Genomic DNA, 17,640 nt, shown 5'->3' with positions numbered 1-17,640 from the left:
GGCTGCGCATCAATTGGGACAAATCTGAGGCTTTAGCGTTTCCTTTGGTGCTTCAGGAGCGTTGGATCGGCCCCTTTCCTTTACAATGGGCTACGCGTTCGATAAAATATCTGGGGATATTTCTGTCGAATGACCTTGCAGCCATCTACTCACTTAATATCTCGGGCCTCCTCCGGCAAATGCGGGACAAATTGACGCAATGGGGGGAGCTTCAACTATCCCTGGGGGGACGGGTAAATTTGTTTAAACTGATATTTTTGCCCAAATGGCTGTACGTACTGCAGAACTTCCCGCTATCCCTTAGGCGCAGCGATTTAAAGGCCCTCGACACTCTCTTGCGTGTTTTCTTTTGGCGGGGGAGGAAGGCTCGCATCCCCTTGTCGTGGCTCAAATTAAAGTGGGGACTTGGAGGAATGGGAGTGCCAGATCTTCTACGCTATAATATAGCTGCCAACTTAAGATTGGTCAGAGACTGGATGCTGGGAGAATCGACGGCGGTAAGTTACATTGCGGAAAGCACATTAGTTGCGCCCTTTGATCTTAAATTTGTCCTCATGTGTCCTTGTCCGACGCTCCCCAGGGGTTTATCACAGCACTGGCTAATCAGACCGATTAGAGAGGCCTGGCGATTTTTGACTACTCACCTGCGCATTCCCGCGCAATGTGCCTTTTTCCTACCCCTAATGGGGAACCCTGAATTTACACCGGGAACCCAGTCTAGTGGATTTCGGGAGTGGGAATTGAAAGGTATAGCACTGGTGGGCCATATCGTAGACCCCGGAGGTGAGTTACTTCCATTTGCGGACCTACAGGCTTTGTATGAGCTATCCAATACTCAGCTCTTTAGTTATTTGCAGGTACGCCATTATGTCCAGTCTCTGGAGCTTTCCACTAAACTGCCTGCTAATTATCAAGCGCTAAATCAAATTTTTCACTTTGACAGCAAGCAAGGGATATCTCTTTCCCGGTTCTATCAGGAATTACTTAAAGGTCATGTCCCTGAGGCATGTCGCACCTCTGTGGAGCGCTGGGGGCAGGATGGCGATTTCACCATACCTGTGGCAGCGTTTAAGGCTTGTATGAAGAATGTAACCCGAGTTACTGGAAATATGTATTATAGGGAAATGCAGTTCAAATTCTTGCCTAGAGCATATGTGACACCCCAGCGGGCATTTCCGATCAAGATAACTCCCGTAGCGACATGTCCGCGTTGTGCCGCGGCCTTGGGGACTATGTCTCATGTCTTTTGGACCTGTCCTTATATGCAAACTTACTGGGGTAAGATTCTGTGTTATTTACGACAGTTGTTGCATATTAACCTCCCGCTTTCTCCGTATATGTGTTTATTTGATTGCATCCCACACCCGCTTGTGCGGGGCGTGGGTACTCGTCTGTTTTTGAGAAAAGCAGCGGCGGTGGGGAAGAAGGTTATACTGCTTAACTGGAGAGAGTCGGAGCCCCCCTCGATCTGGGCTTGGCGGATTCATCTCCATCGCATGATGCAAATGGATAATTTGGATTCCAGAGCCTGTCCGCAACGTCGCCGTCGGTTCCTGCAGATCTGGGACGCCTATCTCCAGGCACTGCCACATCGTTCCAGAAGTTTGGTGCTAAATGATGGACTGTAGTGGGTATGGACTCGCTCGTTTGCTCGCAGATGCCAAAAGAAATGATTAAAGAACACAATTGACGTGGTCTTTGGGTTGGGGGGGGGTGAGGGAAGGGGGGGGGAAGGTTTTGGTAGGATCCTGGCATGTAAGGCATAGGGGGACGGTCCTTCTTCTAGAGTTAGGAGTCCGGGGGGCTGGTATTTGTTGTTGCTGTTTTGTTTATCCAGGTGTCTCGCCTATGCCAGTCCCAGATGGCGTCTATTGGATACAGCGGAGACTATCAGGAGGGGGTTAAATTGTGTCTGTATATAATTGAGCTTAAGTTTGACTGTTACCTGTATTAGCTCCCGGGTTGTGGCAGTGTACACACAGCCTGGAGGCTCTGTATTTTCTTGTCTGCTCAATAAAAAACTATTTAACCATAAACATTTACAGAAGGAGGGGTGCATAGATATATTTCAAACCTAGGCAGATCGCTGGACCAGTGATGGCGATTTTGTGGTGACTGCATCCATGCTTCGCATCTGTTATGGGGGAGTGGCCAGGATCTCATGTAATAGCTACTATCGCGAATTGCAATACAAATTTTTGGGAAGGGCCTATATCTCCCCACAAGTGGCATATCGGCAGCGATTTGCTGTCTCTGCCTCGTGTGTTCGATGTCCGGGAATCATGGGTACCCATGCTCATGCTTTTTGGTCCTGCCCTTCTATTCGGGGGTTTTGGATGTGTATTGCCAAGTATTTGGCTGGGGTGTTGGGGGTCTCTATCCCCATTGTGCCTTCTTGGCTATTGTTTGGCCATATCCCCGCTGTGCGGCTTCGAGATCCTGGTACTCGTTTACTTATTCAAAAAGCATGCTTAGTGGGGAAGAGAGTTATATTAATGCAATGGCGAGAGATGGATCCACCCTCCTTTTGGGTGTGGAGAAATCTCTTTTTTACTCTAATGTACATGGAGGCTCTTTCTTCTCGTAGCTCACCCCGGAAGAGGATGCAGTTTTTGGCGATTTGGGAACCCTATCTCCAAACACTTCCGCATAAGGCACGGAGTAATATCCTGAATGCTTGACTGTTACCGTTCACCATCTAACCTGCATGTACATGAACTGTTTCCCGGAAGACTGGAACTGCTACTATGTTTAAGTGATTTGGGTGGGGGAGGGGGGTGGAAGGGGTGATGGAGTGGGTACGGGGAGGGTTAGTCAAATTGACCAGGTTTTTTTGCTGTATTGGCTGGGAGTGGTAGCAGAAACCACCCACTCCTAGATGTTTGTAAATTTGCATAAATACCAATAAAATCGTTTAATCATATTGATCTTTTGGAGAGAATCTGCCAGTCCGTCTTACTGGGCGTGGAGAAATAGTTTACATCAGATGGTGCAGATGGAGGCTTACATAGCACGTCACGAACCTCGACGGAAAAAATACTTCCTGGACATTTGGAATCCTTACTTGCAGAAGCTTCCACATCGAGTACGAAGTTTACTAGTAAATCAGTGACTGACATATCGAGGATTTCCCTGCAAAGGACTGAATACTCTGGTCAAAGAACTGGATTACAGATGGCAACGGAACTCTTTGGGGGGGGGGGAGGGGGAAGGGAGGGTTATTAAAGGGGTTTATTGTGTCATTGGGTACCCTTGTTTGTTTTGTGGGGGCTGCTCGTTTTGGGAAGCCTCCCGGAAAATGTTAATGTAGTTAAAATCAATAAAAACCGTTTAAACATAGAAATGGCAGAAATATTAAACGAATACTTCAGTTCTGTGTTCACTAAAGACGACCCTGGAGAAGGACCATCTCTACACAAGAAACTGGAGGGAAGTGGAATAGATGAAAATCCTTTTACAGTAGAAAATGTATGGGAAGAACTAAAGAATCTGAAAGTGGACAAAGCCATGGGGCCTGATGGGATTCATCCAAGGATACTGAGGGAGCTCAGAGATGTTCTGGCAGGTCCGCTGTGTGACCTGTTCAATAGATCCCTAGAAACGGGAGTGGTACCAAGAGATTGGAGAAGAGCGGTGGTGGTCCCGCTTCACAAGAGTGGGAACAGAGAGGAGGCTGGCAACTACAGACCGGTTAGCCTCACTTCGGTGGTGGGAAAAGTAATGGAGTCACTGCTGAAAGAGAGAATAGTGAACTATCTACAGTCCGGAGAATTGATGGACCAGAGGCAACATGGATTCACCAGGGGAAGATCCTGTCAGACAAATCTGATTGACTTTTTTGACTGGGTAACCAAGGAATTGGATCAAGGAAGAGCGCTTGATGTCATCTACTTGGATTTCAGCAAAGCTTTTGATACGGTTCCGCACAGGAGACTGGTGAATAAAACGAGAAGCTTAGGAGTGAGTGCCGAGGTAGTGACCTCGATTGCAAATTGGTTGACGGACAGAAGACAATGTGTGATGGTAAATGGAACCTTCTCTGAAGAGAGAGCGGTTTTAAGTGGTGTACCGCAAGGATTGGTGTTGGGACCGGTCCTGTTCAATATTTTGTGAGTGACATTGCGAACGGGATAGAAGGTAAGGTTTGTCTTTTTGCGGATGACACTAAGATCTGCAACAGAGTGGACACGCCGGAAGGAGTGGAGAGAATGAGACGGGATTTAAGGAAACTGGAAGAGTGGTCGAAGATATGGCAGCTGAGATTCAATGCCAAGAAGTGCAAAGTCATGCATATGGGGAGTGGAAATCCAAATGAACTGTATTCGATGGCTGATGTGCACGGAGCAGGAGAGGGACCTTGGGGTGATAGTGTCTAATGATATGAAGTCTGCGAAACAATGCGACAAGGCGATAGCAAAAGCCAGAAGAATGCTGGGCTGCATAGAGAGAGGAATATCGAGTAAGAAAAGGGAAGTGATTATCCCCTTGTACAGGTCCTTGGTGAGGTCTCACCTGGAGTACTGTGTTCAGTTCTGGAGACCGTATCTACAAAGAGACAAAGACAAGATGGAAGCGGTACAGAGAAGGGCGACCAGGAAGGTGGAGGATCTTCATCGGATGACATACGAGGAGAGATTGAAGAATCTAAATATGTACACCCTGGAGGAAAGGAGGAGCAGGGGTGATATGATTCAGACTTTCAGATACTTGAAAAACTTTAATGATCCAAAGACAACGACAAACCTTTTCCGTCGGAAAAAAATCAGCAGAACCAGAGGTCACGAGCTGAGGCTCCAGGGAGGAAGACTAAGAACCAATGTCAGGAAGTATTTCTTCACAGAAAGGGTGGTGGATGCCTGGAATGCCCTTCCGGAGGAAGTGGTGAAGTCTAAAACTGTGAAGGACTTCAAAGGGGCGTGGGATAAACACTGTGGATCCATCAAGTCTAGTGGGCGTAAATAAAGAGGAGGCAGCAAAACACTGCACGGAGCGGCAGTAGCCACAGAGGCATTCACGGAGCGGGATGCCAGTGGCCAGTAGTTGGTGTTCCACCTTCAGGCAGCAAAACACTGCACGGAGCGGCAGTAGCAACAGAGGCATTCACGGAGCGGGATGCCAGTGGCCAGTAGTTGGTGTTCCACCTTCAGGCAGCAAAACACTGCACGGAGCGGCAGTAGCCACAGAGGCATTCACGGAGCGGAATGCCAGTGGCCAGTGGTTGGTGTTCCGCCTTCACGGAGGGCTGCCATCTCCAAAAAAAACAAAAACAAAAAACAAACAAAGCAGGGGTGAGTAAGAGTATGGGGCAGGGGTGTGGCCTGCTTGTTGCAGCGGTTGCTACCCCTGATTGAGCTGGATGTTCACCGGGATGCGGATACGGCGCTGCTCTCTGCATGGTGGAGGGGTGGAAGGGAGTTGGGGCCAGAGGGTGCTGGAAGCCAATAGTGACGGGGTGGGAGGGAGAAAAAGGGGGGGGGGGGGGAATGGATAAACTGCGTGGCTTGCTGGGCAGACTGGATGGGCCATTTGGTCTTCTTCTGCCGTCATTTCTATGTTTCTATGTTTCTATGTTTGACAGCTGTGGGCAGAAGGGAGGCAATCAGGGTAGTGTAGGCAAAAAATAATTTGCTGACATTTAGGTTTATGTGCTTAGAAATTTTACACAATATTATAGTAATACAGCTGAAAGAGCAAAAAATACATACTCACGGGGTAGGTGTACTGCACATATGGATCATAAAGGACACATGGTGAAGGAAGAACAGCTGAGGGACCAAACACGTTTGTACTTACCAGCCCTATACCTTGTTTTACTCTGCATTACTATACACACTATGAAGCCATGTAGAGGGGCAACCCTAGGCCCAAAAATATCAGTAAGCCACACCCTCTTTAAATATCTCAGCACATACATAGTCAATTATAGAAACAGAGTACTCATTGCTACCTATCACGTGACAATTCTTTCATATCCACATTTTTAATCTTGTACACCCCAAACACATGGTCATATTTATTTAGGACAAGAAAAGCAAAAGTGTTTTGTTACCTCACCACTGTTATAGAGCTTCAGGTTGCTCCCAGTCTGGCAACAAAAATAAGTTATCTTAGGTATGTAATTCAGATTCCCTTGACCTCTCATAATGTTTCAACATAGCAAACAATAGAATACCATCGGGATACCAGGAAATCTGCAGAGCTGGTATAGTGGGAAGAGATTCAAGTGACATACAAATGTGAGCTGCTACAAAACAATGATTATTGAACTCACCTAGGCAGGTGAGAAGCAGACATGTTTGAAAGAGAAAGTATGGCATGGATCTCCTTTCAGAGCAAACACAGAAAAGTGCAAATCAGAAATACAAACTCTATATACAAGTATCCCAGAATAAAAACATATTTCCCCTTGTCAGGATTTCTTTAAGCCATCTTACTTAGACATTTGACTCTGGTTCCTACAGTCACAGCAATCAACACACCAGTATGATCACATACTTGTGATCACTGCAGGATCTGGCTTGGAGGATCACAGAGAAGGTCAACGCAATCATGGCCAGTTGCTAATCAACACCCTCCCCCACCCAGCAGGGCACTCAGGTCTTCCCCAGGGTTTAACAGTGCATGGAGACAAACTCAACTCTAGTAGGTGAGTACTCGTAGTTACTCGTGGGGAAAAGAAACAGCACACACATGTGTGCCAGCGTTTTCAAGTGTAAAGCGCACAAATCAACTCGCATGCACATGTTGCACATAATCCGTAATAGCTGTACGCACACATTTTGCAGCAAGCACAGCTCCATTAAAGTTAATAGGCAGCACACACAGCTCCACTGAAGTTAATAGGCGGCACGCACAAATCAGCCAGCGTGCACAAGTTCCACATTAATTTTAATTGATGGTGTACGTAACTGCAATCTGCGCAGATAGGACCCACCTGTGCACGTAATTTATGCAGGTGTGTGTGTGGGGGGACACGCAAACTAGGCTGCCTACAAAAGGATTACTTGTCCACTCACTGGCCACCTTCACCATGTCTCAGGCACGTTCAGCTCTGATTCGTAAGCCCAACTTCTTACCAGCTGAGGTTCACATGCTTGTTGAGCATGTCATGCGGCACCAGAATTTAGGACGGTGGGTGCATACAGGAAGGAGCAGATCTTGAAGCGGATCAGGCATGCTGTCAACTCTGTGTTCCACCACAACCGGAGCATTGGAGAACTGATGCACAAGTGGAGGGACCTGAGGAGACTTGTGAAGCGGAAGCAGGTCAGGAGGAATGCAGAGGGAGAAGGCAGCCACATCAGCCTCACTTCCTTTGAGCAGCTGATACTCAGCACCTTATCTGAGGCAGCTGTGGGTGGAGTTGGCCAGCTTGACACCATGTCTTGTGTAGGGCAGGAAGGTGAGCAGAGTAAAACATAATTTTTAGTAGGCTGTACTCATATCCATCTAGCACTTCTTAGTAACCCTGCCTTTTTCTAGCTACTCACCTAGTAAATTTCATGTACTGTATGGAAAACAACATTGGTGACATCTGTAACTTTCTCTATGTACACAGTATAGAGTACAGCAGTTTATGTTAAGCTCTGTAAGGAACACAGGGGCCACTGTATTTTGAGCATTCATTATCCTAGGATTTCAGGAATGCATGATCTACACATGTATGTACCAAGCCAGCACACAGCTTATAACTGCTGCAGCTTTGGTTATTTAAGCTAGGTCAAAGTGTGCAGTGGTCTTACTTGCGTGTATGAAGAAATGCAATCTGTATGTATTAAGGGCTAATAAAGCTGAATTTTTAAGGTGTACTTGCATAGCCTGTATATTAAAATGCATAGGGGAGGTTCTTTGCTAGGGCCTATGTAGGCTGACCGAGTAGCTGCTGCTCAACATGAAATAACAGGAACATGCTCTAGGCTTTCCACAATGTATGCTATGAGATAGTGTTCAGAATTTCATACGGAGATCACTAGAGAAATCAGAGCAGGTTCGCAATGAAAGCAATTGTGGTCAAACCTGCACTGGATTGGCTTGACCCCCTTGAGAAGGAGCTGAATGCTCACCCTAGGCCTAGCTCCTCAGCCACTTCACACCTCACAAGGTCACCAGCAGATAAGAAATGCCATGTGTCCCTGCAGTGCAAAGAACATTGGTGGTCTCAGCTATTTTTTTAAGGTATCTAGACACTTTCTGGAGTCTTCCAAGGACAAGGCCTTGTATTTGTGGAACTGGTACACTATGGCCCAATTCTGTGCAGCACAGAGACAATGCTCTGTCTCCTCTGAACGTCATATTCCCCAAGCATTCTGTTGCATGCCTTAAGCCCTCCCTCTACCACAAGGAATACCACCAGGAGTGTAAAGCTGGGTTGTGGACTATTTAGAATGCCTGGGGCATTCATAGCTATATACAACTGGAGTAGTGAGGTCTATCTAGTTTAGCATGCATCCCATATGAACTAAAGTACATAACACACAGATTGGCAGTGTGTGCTCATTTGTTTATGATCTTTTTTAGGGGAGCCAGATGATGAGCGACCTGGACCTGCACCTAGACGACCCCAAAGGCTGTACCGTCGTCTGCGGGTAATCTCTGACTCGTCAGAAGAGGAGAAAGGGGGAGCCTATGAACAGCCGGAACAGCCTGCGGAGAAAGAGAAGCAGTAGCGGCAGGGAGAGGAGCCAGAGGACACACTGGCTGATCTATTTCAGGATCGCCCGCAGGACAGCAATGCGTCGGACTAGCCCTAACCTGAACTGGTTGCCAGTCAGGTGAGAGACTGCTATTATAGCAAAGTGCCAGGCTCTTGAACACTATCTCAGGCCTGCCTGATGTGGTGCGGCAGGAAGCAGAGTCCCTCCATGATAGCATCAGGGAGGAATCACAAGCCTTCCGTGATACCATCAGGGAGGAAAGACAGGGGATTCAGCAGGCGATCTGGGACCTTTGCTAGGCTACTGATGAACTGAGGTGTAGAGGGAGATGCTGCAGCGATTGCCTCCTGTGCAGCTGCAGTCACCAGCAGTGCTATGGCCTTTCATGGGGCCCTGGATGTATTACCCTCCACCTTATAGGCCACCCTTCCCGTGAATGGCACCTGTCCGTGCAGAAGAGCCCACTGTGGGACAGCTACCTGCACCTCCGCCTGCACCAGGTTATCCGTGGATGGCACCACCACCCCTGCCTGCACCACCTGTCATGCTTCCCCAACCACCACCACAGCCGCTGTTGCCACCGGCTGTACCTTCCTGCAGCCATGAACTAGAACCGCCCCAACCTCCTCCGCCCTCTGAGGGTAGTGTGAGCAGTGGGAGGAATCCACTGCGCAGGAGCTCCAGGTTGGGGCAGCCTAGGCTTCCTAAAGCCAGAAAGAGAGGACGGCCAAGGAAGTGATCTTTTAGTTTGTTCACTTTTATTTATCTACACTTTTTGTACATACATGAACTATATTTAAATACGCACTTTATATTTATATATCAACACTTTATATTTATATATCAACAACCTTGTTATATTGTAACTTTTTGCCTCTTTTGCACTAGTTAAAAGAACAGTTATTACACACCCCTGTTATTTGTAAACCGGCATGATATGATTGTATCATGAATGCCGGTATAGAAAAGCCTTAAATAAATAATAAACTTTATTGTAAATAAATCCACTTTCACCTTATGAAATGGCTTTCTATGAGAGTGCTCCTTTGTTGTATAGCCTGCCTTTGACTCAAGTGATGGATTTCTTGCAATTAAGAACATAAGAAAATGCCATACTGGGTCAGACCAAGGGTCCATCAAGCCCAGCATCCTGTTTCCAACAGTGGCCAATCCAGGCCATAAGAACCTGGCAATTACTCAAAAACTAAGTCTATTCCATGTTACCATTGCTAATGGCAGTGGCAGTGTGGCTATTCTCTAAGTGAACTTAATAGCAGGTAATGGACTTCTCCTCCAAGAACTTATCCAATCCTTTTTTAAACACAGCTATACTAACTGCACTAACCACATCCTCTGGCAACAAATTCCAGAGTTTAATTGTGCGTTGAGTAAAAAAGAACTTTCTCCGATTAGTTTTAAATGTGCCCCATGCTAACTTCATGGAGTGCCCCTTAGTCTTTCTACTATCCGAAAGAGTAAATAACCGATTCACATCTACCCGTTCTAGACCTCTCTAGACCTGAGTCAGATGCTCCTCCTCCTCCTCATTCTCTTGAGGGGTCTCCTCTGGCGAAGGCATGTGTCTGCCAAGTGCAAGGTTATGTAGCATACAGCAGGCTAGAAAGATCTCACACACTTTATTGGAACTGTAAAGAAGGCATCCTCCAGATCTTTCTAGACAGCGTAAGCGTGACGTCAGTAAGCCAAATGTTCTCTCTATGACAGCCCTGGTCTTACAGTGTGCCCTGTTGTAGCGAGCCTCAGCAGCAGTTGCGGGGGAGGCAATGGGGATCATGAGCCAGGTTTTTAGTGGATAGCCTCTGTCACCTGTAGGAGAAGACACAGAAAATCAGAGTAACATATTCCTTCTGTGTTTCATTGTGGCACAGCTCACAGGCCAAGTAAACAGGAGCCCTGCTGTGGACCATACATGTAAGGCTGACAAAAAGATAGCTGCGAACTATGTATGTTAGAAGTGTTGGTTAGCTTACTACCTAGGAGCCATCCTCCAGTGATGTGTCCTTGCTGGAAGTGGTCATGAACTCTGGATTGTGATAGAATGTAGGCGTCGTGAGTGGATCCTGGAAAGAGAGACACCACATTTGTGATGATGCCCTTGGCATTGCAGACCACTTGCATGTTTAGGGAGTGGAATCCCTTGTGGTTGCGGTAGGTGGCCTCATCTCCTCCTGGTGCCCTTAGGAGCACGTGAGTGCAATCAATAGCTCCCAAGACTGAGGGGAAGCATGCAATTTGATAAAACTCTGTCATTATTTCTTGTTGATCCTGTCTTCTGAAGGGGAAGGCGATAAAGTGTTGTGTTTTCCGGAGCAAGGCAGCCAGTACCTGCTCTAGACATCTTGAGGTGGCAGACTGATTCCAGATGTCACTCCGAGCAGTGTTTGGAAGGTGCTGGTAGCAAAAAAGGCCAGGGCAGTAACATAGAAATATAGAAATGATGGCAGAAGAAAACCAAACGGTCCATCCAGTCTGCCCAGTAAGCTTTCACACTTATTTTTTCTTAATTATCTGTTACACTTGGCCCTTTTAAGTAACTTTTTGGTTCTATTTCCCTTCCACCCTCCCCATCGATGTAGATAGCAGTGCTGGAGCTGCATCTAAGTGAAGTATCTAGTTAATTGGTTTGGGGTAGTAACCGCCGTAATAAGCAAGCTACTCCCATGCTTGTTTACCCAGCCTGTGCAATTCAGTCCTTGTTGGTTGTTCAAATATAAATCCTCTTTTCTTCATTTCCCCTGCCATTGAAGCAATGAGCTTGAATTATCAGGCTTGATTCAGGATAGTAACCGCCGTAACAAGCAAGCTACACCCATGCTTATTTGTTTTACCCAGACTATGAATTCAGTCCTTGTTGGTAGTTGTCTGAATATAAACCCATGCTTATTTGTTTGACCCAGACTACGTAATTCAGTCCTTGTTGGTAGTTGTCTGAATATAAATAATCTTTTCTTCATTCCCCCTGCCGTTGAAGCAGAGAGCTACACTGGATATGCATTGAAAGTGAAGTATCAGGCTTATTTGGTTTGGGGTAGTAACCGCCGTAACAAGCAAGCTACTCCCTGCTTTTTTGTGGATGCAAATCCTTTTTTCCACATTTCCTCTTGCCGTTGAAGCATAGAGCAATGTTGGAGTCGCATTAACCATGTGTATGTTTATTCAATAAGGACCTTAACCGTGTGTCAGGCCGATACAGTACAGTGTGCTCCGGTGCAGCGCACTGTTAATCGGCATTTGGATGCGCATTTTCGACGCACTAGCTTTACCCCTTATTCAGTAAGGGCTAATAGCGCATCAAAAACGCGCATCCAACTCCCCCGAGACTAATAGCGCCAGCACCCTCCGACTTAATATCATGGCGATATTAAGTCGGAGGCCCAAAAAAGTTAAAAATAAAAAAAAAAAATATGTTTAAATGGGCCCGCGGCTCGCGGTTTGAAAACCGGACGCTCAATTATGCTGGCGTCCAGTTTCCGAACCCGTGACTGTCAGCGGGTTGAGAACCGACGCTGGCAAAATTGAGCGTCGGCTGTCAAACTCGCTGACAGCCGCCTCTTTTTACCGCGGGCCCTAATTTAAATAAATTAAGTTACTGAATCGTATGCACAGGAGAGTGGCCTGTGCGTGCGCCGGGAGAGCGGGCACTTGCCCGCTCTCCAGCGTGGTTTACTGTATCGGCCCGTATGTGTTTATCTCTTCCTTCATTTTCCCTGCCGTTGAAGCAGAGAGCTATGCTGGATATGCATTGAAAGTGAAGTATCAGGCTTATTTGGTTTGGGGTAGTAACCACCGTAACAAGCAAGCTACTCCCCTGCTTTTTTGTGGATGCAAATCCTTTTTTCCACATTTCCTCTTGCCGTTGAAGCATAAAGCAATGTTGTAGTCGCATTAACCGTGTGTATGTTTATTGAATAAGGATATTAATCTCCAGGTAGTAGCCGTCATTCCTGCAAGCCACCCCCATGTCTCTTCTCTTCACCTTGATGTGTACTGGCAAGGCATGGCCCCTTTCGGTGACAGAGCCTGAACTGCAACCTAACATTTGGCAGAGGAACAGTATGGTGTTGCGCGTCTCGGCAGTGTCGGTGTTTTGCCTCCCTCGCCGGCTTGGCCTGTGGCGCTTGTCTTTGCGGCGCGGTGGCGCCCTGCCACCATCATCCCTCCCACGGACCTTCCCTGCAGCAGGGATGCCGTCGATCCCTTCTCCTCCCTGGGGCTCTCCAAGCACGCGTGCGCGCCTCCCTGATTTAAAGGGCCATGGCACCTGAAGACTGCGGGCCCCTCCTGATGACATCATCTCGCCTGGGCTACTTAAGGCAAACTCTGACCATCAGAGCTTGCCTTTGCAACAAGGTTCCGCAACTTTTTTCCTCCAGGTGACTGTTAGTTCCTTTATTTCCTATTTCACTTTGTTGACCTCTCCAGATCTGACCTCTGCCCATCTGACCATGCTGACCTCTCCAGTCCTGACCTCCGCCTGCCTGACTACGCAGACCTCTCCAGACCTAACCTCTGCCTGCCTGACTACGCCCAGATTGGCTACAGGTACTGACCCCTTTTTCGGCTGACCATTCTGGACTTCCCTCCTTGGCCATCGACCATGCATCCTTGATTGTGGTGGGCACTCCTCTGAACTTTCGCTCTAGGAGACCCTGCGAGGCCCACCTAAGACCAGGCGGCCTGGGTAACCAAGGGCTCAACCTGAGGAAACCCCCGGGTTGCTATTGGTGAAGCTCCAGCTAGCCTGTCTCCTCCTGTGCTCCGCCTCCTGGTGGCAGGGCTCTCTGGGCCCGACCGGAGGGCCATACCAACCCTGCACCAGGTGAAGGGTCTACCTCCAGTGCAACAGGTTGCAAAGGCCCTGGACTCGGCGGAGTCCTCCACCCTGCAGGCCATTCCTAGTCTGGTCTCCAAGCTACAGGAGCAGCAACGATGCCTCGAGACTCTGTCTTCCTCCCTGGAGCTTCTGCACGCCCGACTGGATTCCTACCCCGTGATCATCCAGAAGCTCCAGTCAATGCTGGACCAGGTGGTAGCGTACGTGAACCACCTTGCGGTCCGACAAGATTTCCTAAGCCGATTAAATGTCCCATTACCTTCTTTAGCATCCCTGACACCGGCTCCCGCACCGAACCACGATGTTGGACGGGTGTTCATTTCTATGCCAGCCCCACCATGCTACTCAGGGGACCCCAAACGATGTTGAGGGTTCCTGAATCAATGCCACATGCATTTTACTCTTCAAGCGGTGCTGTTCCCGACCAATCTGGTGAATACGACCTTTATTTTGTCTTTTGGACGGCAAGGCACTGGCGTGGGCCTCCCCCTTGTGGAAGCACTCTGATCCCATGCTGACCCGTCTTCCACAATTCGAAGCTGCCTTCAAGCAAGTCTTTGAGGAACCGGGCAGACTTCAGACAATGGGATCGGATCTTCTACAGCTGCGTTAGAGCTCCCGTTCCCTCTCTGACTACGCGATAGAATTCTGTACCCTGGCCACAGAATTAAACTGACATGGGCACAGTCTGAACGCAATCTTCTTGGAGGGCTTAGCCCCCAGAATAAAAGATGAACTGGCGGCATGAGAGCTTCCCACTTCCCTTAAAGGCCTTATCGATCTAACAGGGAGGATCGATAGGCATCTCCAGGAACGTTCTCAGGAGAACCGCGTTAACCCGAAGAACCGTCTCAGGGACTTACTTCCTTCCAATGATCACTCCCTGCCTTCCGGGGCTCCCTTGGAAGAACCTATGCAGCTGGGCTATACCCGTCTCCCAGATGAGGAAAGAGCTCGTCGCCATCAGCTCGGCCTCTGTCTTTATTTGGGAATTCGGGCCATCTGTTACCACAGTGTCCTAGGATGAGCACGATCTCACGTCAAGAGGTCCCTGAAACAATCCCTCTTGGTCTCACCACAACTTCACCATGACCATTGTTCCTGTTGCCTGCTTCAGTGGAGATGCCTTCCATCAGTTTCTCTAATCAGGTTCAGTGGACTCTGGCGCAGGAGCAAACTTCATCCAACAGGGCCCGTGGACAAATACCAGATTCCCACATGCCCATTAACCTTGCCTCTGGCTCTCTCTTCAGTCCACAGGGAAGTACTTCCCGGAGTAATATCTCAGGCCACCCAACCCCTTACCCTGAAGATCGGCCAAGATCACGTGGAATTTATTTCCTTTTGTATTCTGCCTACAGCGGTGAACCCTGTCATCTTGGGTCTACCATGGCTGCGAAAGCATCAGCCTCAGTTCAACTGGGCCACGGCCGACCTGATCCAGTGGGGACCACAGCAGAGTCCTGTCTGGACCCGACAGAATCTCCTCGACCCTTAACCATGGCTACTGCCCTTCCTAACCTTCTTCCCTGCCAAAAGACTCAGGAGACCCAGACTAGATCCAGTTCACCTCAGAAGGATGTCCTGGGGGCAGTCTTTGCCCAACTGGAAGATCAACTAGCAAGTCAAACGATCGAACATGAGATCTTTGTCAAGAAGCATAACCAAGCCATGAAAGGGTGTGTGTCCCTCCTGACCTTCAAGGAGAATGAGATCCGGGACTTATACGTCCTTTTGCAGAAGAAGGAAAGTCACTGTTCCTCTCCAGCCCTGGCCAGCGCCCTAAGTAACCCTCAGGAGGGGGGCTTTGAGGAGGGGGTACTGTTGCGCATTTCGGCTGTGCCAGGCCCGCGCCCAGGCTTCCCTCACCTTCAACTCCCGCAACGGGAGGAGAAGCCGTCGGCATTGTGCCTCCATCACAGGCCTGGCCTGCGGCGCTCGTCTTCGTGATGCGGTGGCATTGCTGCTGCCATCGTCCCTCTCGCGGACCTTCCCTGTGGCAGGGATGCCGCCGTCGATCCCTTCTCCTCCCTGGGGCTCTCCATGTGCGCGCTCCTCCCTGATTTAAAGAGCCATGGTACCCGAAGACTGCGGACCTCTCCTGATGACATCATCTCACCTGGGCTACTTAAGGCAAACTCTGACCATCATCACCTTTGCAACAAGGTTCCTGTGTCTTTTTTCCTCCAGGTGACTGTTAGTTCCTGTATTTCCTATTTCACTTTGTTGACCTCTCCAGATCTGATCTCAGCCCGTTTGACCACACTGACCTCTCCAGTCCTGACTTCCACCTGCCTGACCATGCTGACCTCTCCAGTCCTGACCTCCACCTGCCTGACCATGTCTGATCGCTGCCTGGAATTTGACCTCTGCCTGACTACGCCCGGATTGACTACAGATACTGACCCCTGCTTTGGCTGACCATTCTGGACTTCCCACCTTGGACATCGACCGCACACCCTTGTTCGTGGTGGGCACTCCTCTGAACTTTCGCTCTAGGAGACCCTGTTAGGCCCACCTAAGACCAGGCGGCCTGGGTAACCAAGGGCTCAACCTGAGGGAACCCCCGGGTTGCTATTGGCGAAGCTCCAGCTAGCCTCTGTCTCCTCCTGTGCTCCGCCTCCTGGTGGCAGGGCTTTCCGGGTCTGACCGGAGGGCTGTACCAACCCTGCACCAGGCCAAAGGTCCACCTCCAGCGCAACATATGGTTTACTTATTAAATCCGAACCTGTGCATTACTTCCTCCTCAGACAGATGCACAAATTGTGTGCGAGACCTATAAACTCTATGTAAAGGGTACCACCTCAGTCTCAGCATTCTTCTTCTCCTCTCTCTTTCTCTTCTGAGCCATATAGATCAGAGGACCCAAGCAGCTATTATAATCATGTGTAGAAACAGGAATAGCCAAAGGGAATAGCTGTTCCTTGTGTTTATCACTTCCTGAGGCAGTCCCTTACCATTAGGCACAAATCCCAGTGCCTAGTTTGCCACTTACCACCAGTAAGCCCCACAAGCTCTTCCTTCCATCTTCTGCCTTTCTCCAGAATTGCGGGTCCCTGAGTGATGAGGCCAAGAAACCGCAAGCAACCGAGGACACTTTAGTAGTCCCTTGTGCACACAGGCAGGCAGTAGTAAATATACGCGCGTGAGATAGACTGAACGCGTCAGTGGATTTGCGCACGTCCCTTATAAAATATGTCATGCGTGTAAGTCATGCACATGCCCCCGACACGCCTCTGAAATACCCCTTTTTTATTTGCGCAAGTTTGTGTGCGCTGTGTCATTTACGTGCACAAATCCCGCTATGCAAAATTCGGTTTACACGCGCCCCAGCAACTTACGCCAGTTTGTAATCCACAAAAGGACATCGCCACCTATCCCATGACTTTTTACTTTCCTAGAAGCTTCTCATGAGGAACTTTGTCAAACACCTTCTCAAAAAATCCAAATACACTACATCTACCGGTTCACCTTTATCTACATGTTTATTAATTCCTTCACAAAAATGAAGCAGATTTGTGAGGCAAGACTTGCCATGGGTAAAGACATGCTGACTTTGTTCCATTAAACTATGTAAGAACATAAGAACATAAGAAAATGCCATACTGGGTCAGACCAAGGGTCCATCAAGCCCAGCATCCTGTTTCCAATAGTGGCCAATCCAGGCCATAAGAACCTGGCAAGTACCCAAAAACTAAGTCTATTCCATGTTACCATTGCTAATGGCAGTGGCTATTCTCTAAGGGCTGGATTTTAAATGCCCTGCGCGCGCCGGCGCGCCTATTTTGCATAGACTGCTGGCGCACGCACAGCCCAAGGACGCGTATAAGTCCCGGGGCTTCGTAAAAGGGGCGGGGAAGGGGCGTGTCTAAAGACTAAGAACCAATGTCAGGAAGTATTTCTTCACGGAAAGGGTGGTGGATGCCTGGAATGCCCTTCCGGAGGAAGTGGTGAAGTCTAAAACTGTGAAGGACTTCAAAGGGGCGTGGGATAAACAATGTGGATCCATCAAGTCTAGAGGGCGTGAATAAAGGGGGGGCAGCAAAACACTGCACGGAGCGGCCAGTGGTTGGTGTTCCACCTTCACGAAGCGGAAGGATGGAGGGCTGCCATCGCCAAAAAAAAAAACAA

At 48.7% G+C, this 17,640-nt stretch overlaps 1 protein-coding gene across 2 annotated transcripts in view; it reads right to left on the bottom strand.

The window, feature by feature from the left end:
* LOC115087277 (clusterin-like) overlaps window positions 1-17,640 on the bottom strand; it is an 812,938-nt gene that overhangs the window by 688,178 nt on the left and 107,120 nt on the right. The window lies entirely within an intron of this gene.

Source organism: Rhinatrema bivittatum, chromosome 3, assembly GCF_901001135.1.
Source record: "Rhinatrema bivittatum chromosome 3, aRhiBiv1.1, whole genome shotgun sequence".
NCBI classification, from domain to species: domain Eukaryota; kingdom Metazoa; phylum Chordata; class Amphibia; order Gymnophiona; family Rhinatrematidae; genus Rhinatrema; species Rhinatrema bivittatum.
The sequence above is the reverse complement of the archived record's forward strand: the minus strand, read 5'-3'. Positions and strand labels throughout refer to the sequence as shown.